The 7,021-nt window shown below is 50.9% G+C and overlaps 1 protein-coding gene across 2 annotated transcripts in view; it reads right to left on the bottom strand.

The window, feature by feature from the left end:
- CHST11 (carbohydrate sulfotransferase 11) overlaps positions 1–7,021 on the bottom strand; it is a 244,074-nt gene that overhangs the window by 223,076 nt on the left and 13,977 nt on the right. The window lies entirely within an intron of this gene.

The raw sequence follows: 7,021 nt of genomic DNA, 5'->3' as shown, positions 1-7,021 counted from the left end.
CCCATGACTGTTTCAAAGAGATGACATAAAACTCAAAGGTGCTGTGTAAAAATGTTTACTGTGGCATTTTTTACGAGAAAATCTTGCTGTGCAACGTTCAAGAAAAGAGAGTAATGAAGGACACCCAGGCCTCCCCTCTGGGGGCACAGGCAATAGAGAAATCACACAAGAAGCCCCCACTGGCTGCGTGCGCACACGTGTATGTGTGTACGTGCACGTGTGTGCACGTGTGTGTGTGTGAGAGAGACTATCTTTCACTGTTGCCAAAGGAAAAACAGCCTGGGTTGAATTTGGTTTCTTTTCTCACCCCCACTTCCTGTTTCGGGGAGCCTTTCCCCCCAGGCCTGAGAGCTTCATGAAGAAGCAGTTTCTCCTTCCGAGAGTAGCACGAGACATATAAATAAAGAATCAGTGCCACAATATCTTGGTCCTTTGTCATTAAATGAGCTCCCTTGCATCGGAATCCCTTCATCACACTGGCTGAGGACCACTGGGGGCACCGTGCCTCCTAAAGCTACTGTCATGTCCTGTTGACAGGAAAGCAACTGTCCTTTTGCCTTCCAGCACAGGGGCCACCCCGCCCTGCATTTTCCCTCTCAGTCACAGAAGGAGGTTTTCACACGCACACCAGTCCCGGGATCCGCACACAGAGGTGAGTTCTTAGCAGAGCGTTCCAAGTCTGACAGGCCTGGGAATAATCCCAGCTCCACCACTTACCAGCTGTGTGTCTCTGTCTGTTCTGGCTGCTGTAACAAAATACCACAGACTGGGTGGCTTAAAAACAATAGAAATTGATTTCTTACAGTGCTGGAGGCTGGACATCCAAGACCAGGGTGCCAGCACGGTCAGGAGAGGGCGCTCTTCCCCGGTTCATAGACAGCTGTCTCCCCTCCCATCCCTGAGGGTCTGTCTATCTGCCCTTATGACCTAAGCCCCTCCCAAGGTCCTGCCTCCTAATACCATCACATGGAGGGCCAGGATTCCGACACATGCATGTGGGCAAGGGCACAAGCATTTAACACCATAGCTCTGTGTTATCTTAAATTCATCACAAAACTTCTGAGTCCCACCTAAAAACAAGGACGAAGAGAGTGCCTCCCTGGTCAGGCTGCTGAGAAGACTAACCGGCCCCCAGAAAGTAAAGCAGTGAAGACATACCATTTAACTGAACTTCAACTTTGAGGATGATGCACCATCTCTAGGCCTGTCAGACATGCACTGAGCTCACGGAGGTGGCTTTCAAACAAGCCCTCGGCGATATATGGGTTTCCCTTTGCCTGCAAGGCCTTCAATAAGGTATTCTGGGACAGTAACAGGAATTCTATTCCCCTCCCACCAAAACAGCCCTTCTTGGCTCATGCATTCAGACATGCAGGCATGTGTCCATCATTCATTCATTTTCGTGCAAGTCTGTGATCCGGCAGGCACTGGAAGCACCGCCGTGCTCTCCAGGAGCCTGAACCCAGCGCGGACCAAACACTCAACAAGAGCGGCCATGCTGAGCCTGAGGTCGGCTCTGCTGGGAATCCAGACCGCAGCTCCAGCCCCACCCCCGGCTCCGAAGCCGAATACTCTGATGTCCTGCTGGTCCGAACCTAAACGGACACAACCTTCCAGAAAACCAGCTGGCCACACCTACCAAAAGCCCTCAACCGTGTACAACCTGTGCGTTCTCCTTCCGAAAATTTGTTTCCAAGAAACATTAAGAAACTCAAAGATTCATGTACAAAAAGGTAGGTCATGGTGATTTTTTTTTAAAAGGGAAAATCTTTTTCAAAATTGTTCGACAAACGAGAGGGACTAAATTACATCCAGGGGACAACATACCCACGTGACCATAACACGGGACATTATGACATCCATGTGACGGAAGGTTGTGTGTTTTCAGAGAAACCCGGATGACGTGAGAAAACGCTCAGGATTCGCTGTAAGAGGCAAGAGGAAGACGCGCCGCAGCATACGCTTGGTGACTTCATCTTCGTGTGTCCAGTAGGCACGCATGGACACACAGACAGAGGGTGTCAGAGGTCCTTCCTGGGGGGGCAGGGATCAGGGGTGACTTTTGCAGTAGGCTCCTTTTCTCAAAGTCTTCTATGATACACCTGGGCTAAGTGTGTAATCAGAAACATAAGTAAACACACACAAACACTGCTGTCCTCTGACACTGTGGCATGGGGGTGGGGGGCAGTATGGTGGAGGAGGAGGAGCCAGCCGGAAGTGGGAGGAGCCAGCCGGAGGTGGGAGGAGCCAGCCGGAGGTGGGAGGAGCCAGCCGGAGGTGGGGCGAGCCTTGCCGCTGGGTAACCTATAAGCCAAGAATGTCGCTCCACCGGAGGAGCAGGGATGGTTGTCTGCTTTGTCCTCTGCTGTGGCCCTGGCCTTTTGGCCTGGTCCTGGCACGCGCAGCGGGCTTGCTGAGGGACCGAAGGAAGGTCTGCGGTCCAGCTCCAGGGCTCCTCCTCTGGGAGGCTCCCCGACCTCCCCGAAACGAAGGAGGCCTTCTGTCTTCTAGCTGCCCCTGGCCATCATTACAAAGCATGATAGCTCTCAATTACGGGTCTGTCACCACTTGCTAAATTGAAAGTTATCCGTCTGTAGGAACTAAGTCTTATTTAGATTTGTCTCTAGTCAGGTAAATGTTCGGTCCACACAAGCTTCCGTGATGGATGGAGGGGTGGACAGATGTCGGTCTGTTCGTTCATACTGTAGGAACAGGAATTCTGCACTTTAAACTATGATGCACCCTTAACTGTGGATCGGTTTGGAGAACCGTTAGCAGAACAAGTGCTGAGTTCAGAGAAATAGTCTTAGAAACAGGAAGCAGTGAACTGCAAAACTGTTGATGGCTTTAGCCTTGAAACGCTCTCTTCTGATAAAATTTTACCAGAAACCCCTAAATATAAAACAGAGAGGCCAGCAGGCACTCTGATCAGGGTGGGGTCACCCAAACTCTGCTTGACCTGAAATTACCTACCCTGGACACCTTGGGCTTGGAGGAGCGAGGTGGACACCCGCGAGTGACCCACGGGAAGGTCCCCAAAACTGAGCAGAGGAACCAGGACTAGAGCCCAGGTTCCCTGACCCCCACCGAGGCCCTTTCTACTGCACTGCACCTCCTCTTCCTGGCAGGGTCACTGTGGTTTATGAAGCGATGACAGCAGAGGCGTCTGGGCTGAGAACTCGGGGCCCTGAACCCACGGCTCACTCATTTCCCCAGGACAATAAAGGAGGAACGTCACCGTGACTTGCCAACGACAGCACCTTTCACGTGACTGAGAATTCCATTTCGAGACGGCACTCACTATCAGACCTGTACCTATTTTGAAAGCTTCAATTTACCTTTACAGACACAGGAAACAAAGTCCGTAAGCCTCAAATGCATTCTCTCCCGAGTGCTGAGGGAAAGGGCCCTGGGTCACCCCGGCTCCTGAATTAAAGGGATTATTCCAAAATGAGCGGGGGCCACTGTTGCCAGTGAATATTTTTAAGCACATAATTGTCTTTCCTTTGATGGCTCGCACTCTCCCGACAAAAGCTGCTGCATGACAAGAGGCTAAAAGACTGCCCGTTCGGTTTCTCATTTCAAACCTGCACTTCCGTTTTTGAACAGCACATGACACAGAAAGCCCTACGTACAAGACATCCTTGGCTCTTAAAGGATTCCTACCTCGTCCTTCTATTTTCCAAGTAGGCTCCACACCACAGCCGTCTGCAGGGACATCCCCCAGCAAGCGCTGCCTTCATTAGACCTTCCAACCCCTGATCCCTAAACCCTTCCCAGTTTGCCAGTGTAAATCCAGAACCCCCTGTCATCTGTAGGGCCACACGTCCCCTTAAAAATGCAGCCCATCTATAATGACATTATATCACTTTTGTGTTTTTAATGAAGCCTTTGGGAGAATTCTCCCGGTGCACTGTTGTTTTGATGGAAGAAAAAGGGGGGGGGAGGAATCAAAGTTGGTGCCATACCCCTACAAGGAAAGCAGCTCTGAGATATTTACCATTGGCTGCCAGATGCCACAGGCTCGTGGAGAAAGTGAAGAGGAGCCTCAGTTTTGCACACGAGCAGTGCCCCCCAGAAATGATCTGAAAGCCAGAGACGCCTTGTCATGTTGTGCATGAACTCCATAACCACCCACCTGCCCTCCCCCAGCCCGGGGGCAGGGACCTCCAAGGAGGCAGGCGGTCATTTGAGATGAAGGTGACATAGAGCAGCATCTTTCAGGGGAACAAGGAGACCAGATCCACACTCGCTGCACAGGTTGAGTGTCCCCAGGGGGCCCTAAGCCTGACCCTTGGGTCTTGGCCCCGAGAGGAAGTGGCTGACTTTGACGGGGTCCACACCACTGATCTCCGGGGCAGCCCCCAGCTGCAGCCTGACCCCAGGCAGACCCATGAGCTCACACTGAAGCGAGACACTCTTCTCCCTGTAGCTATTTACCCACTTCCCCTCCTCCTGCCTCGGCCTCCAGGGCCTTCAGAGGGTGAACCCAGGGCACCATTAGCAACTGAGAGACTGAAACTTAACCTCCACTCCTTATAATTTTGGCACCAGCCATGCGAACAGCAGAGTTTCAAATCCCGTCACAGAGCGCTTTTCAGATAGTTCTTACTCAGCACGTTGGATGTTCATGAATAATCGTACCTCCCATTAAATGATAAGAATAGAAACTATTTCAAAATGGCCCTAAGCTCATTTTGAGAAAGTGAGTTGAAAACAGCCTGCCCTTCTACCGAAACAAGAAAGTTTAATTAAATGGAGCTTAAATTCCATCATCTGTAAAACAACACACCCTGAGCCTTCTAGGGCTCCCTGGTCCCCAGAATAAAATTAAAATTCAAACTTCAGCGCAATCCAGAGGCCTCCGGGTTCACTGCCCACCCACCTGTCCACCCTGAAGCCCCCTGTGCTGCCCGCCATCACTCCCCTGCCTGCCTCGTGCCTGCTCCGGCAGGTGCCCTCGCCTGGAATGTCTGGCCTCCCCTTCCCCTGTATTCCCCTAGCAAATCTCTATTCACCCCTCCCCCCGGCAACATCCCCTCTCCCATGAGGTCTTCCTCAGTAGTCCACTTGAAATCAGTCACCCCCTCTCTCCTCCAGTAGCAATCTCTGTCTGGCCCAAGAGCGTGAGTCTTCCCTAGGCCAGTCTTCACACTCAAACATTTGTGGTACAACCACTTTATTTTTTTAAATTACAGAAAGAGGAAGAGAGACACATCAATCTGTTGTTCCACTTACTTACGCATTCATTGGTTGATTCTTGTATGTGCCCTGACCGGGGATTGAACCCACAACCCCAGCATATCAGGACGATGCTCTAACCAACTGAGCTACAAGCAATTTCCTGAACCCCTCTGGGTTTCACCTGCCTTGTGACGAGTGATTAACCAGAAGCCTTTGAAGATACCTTAGAGGCCTGAAATATTTTAGCAATACGCATACATACCTCTCCAAAACCCACCTCTCTTATTTAACACTTAGGGTCCTCAGAGAGCCAACCGTCTCCCCAAAGGGTATAGCTTAAACCCAGGAATGAAAACGTGCCCTGAAATAAAGGGGGTAGGGATAAAAAGAAGAAAAAAAGCAAACATAAAACCCCAACCCAATGCATAAAAAGTTCTCCAACACTTCAGAGCTGCACCCCCACCCGCCGTAGCCGCCAGCCCCGTGTGGCTATTTCGAGCACCTGAAATGTGGCCAGTCTGTCTGCATCGAGGCGTGTTGCAAATGTACACTGTGCACTGAATTTCTGAAGAAGACTTAGTCCAAAAAAAAAGTAAAAAACCGCAATACTGTTTAGTATTGACGGTCCATTAAAATGATGACATTTTAGATATTAATTTCACCTGTTTCTTCTGTACTTTTTTCAACGTGGCTGCTAGGAGATGCAAAGTTACACACGTGGCTGGCGGACATCCCGGCTGGACAGGGCTGTCCTAGGCGAGTCTTGTTTCAGAGCCTCCCATCCGAGCTGAGTGGGCCGGCCGCTTCCCGAGACATGCTGTCTGTCGCTCTGCGGTTGCAGCGCACAAGAACAACATCTGTGCTCGCTGTTCACTTTTCCGCTGTGTCTATATCTAGCCACGGTGTTAAATGACTTGTTCTTTGCTCTCTTAGACGGCAGCTCACTCGATGTAGAATCAAACTGAACATCAGATCAGCAAGGGAAGCGGCTCCGAACATCACACCTGCCTTCCTGGTACAGGGGGGCTTCTGCTTGGCTGCCAATCCCCCTCCACACACTCGTTCTTTCAGTAAAGAGCTACTGAGTGGCTGCTGCTACGGTCCACGTGTTTGTGTCACCCCGGAATTCATAGGTTGGGAACACAGTCGATAACATTGTAACAACTATGCATGGTGTCAGGTGGGGACTAGACTTACTGGGGTGATCATTTCATAAGTTATATAAGTGTCTAATCACTATGTGGTACACCTGAAACTAATGTAATACTGTACACCAACTGCAATCGAAGAAGAAAAGCGTATAACTAGAAAGAACATGGAGTTAAAATTCCCAAGCCATCCTACTAAAAAAGACGAGTTATCATTAGTGACTAGGAAAAAATAGGAAAACCTGATGTCCGAAGTAATAGTATGAAGAGGTGGGGCCTTTGGGGTGATTGGGTCATGAGGGCGGGGCCCTCGGGAGTGGGATTCGTGACTGTATAAGAGAGACTCCAGAGCCACAACAAAACTCTGTGCCCCAGACGAGAATTCTCGCCAGCTGTTCTGGGGCCCTCCTCTCAGACTTCCAGCCCCCAGGAGTGTGAGGAATAAATTTCTATTCTTCGTAAGCCACCCGGCCTGTGGCTTTGCTGCAGCCGCTCAGAAAAAGCAACTACCGTGTACCAGGCTGGACTCCAGACACTGAGATACTGTGTGAGAGAGTCGTAGCCTGCCCCTAACAAGCCGCCGTGCCGGCGTGTGCCCTCTGAGAAGTGCACACATGCCACGTGCCACGGGAGGCGGAGGAAGCACATCCCTCCCCTCGGCCTGACCAAGAGCGGACGAGGGTTTCCCA

Source organism: Phyllostomus discolor, chromosome 2 (assembly GCF_004126475.2).
Source record: "Phyllostomus discolor isolate MPI-MPIP mPhyDis1 chromosome 2, mPhyDis1.pri.v3, whole genome shotgun sequence".
In the NCBI taxonomy this organism is placed as follows: Eukaryota; Metazoa; Chordata; class Mammalia; order Chiroptera; family Phyllostomidae; genus Phyllostomus; species Phyllostomus discolor.
The sequence above is the reverse complement of the archived record's forward strand: the minus strand, read 5'-3'. Positions and strand labels throughout refer to the sequence as shown.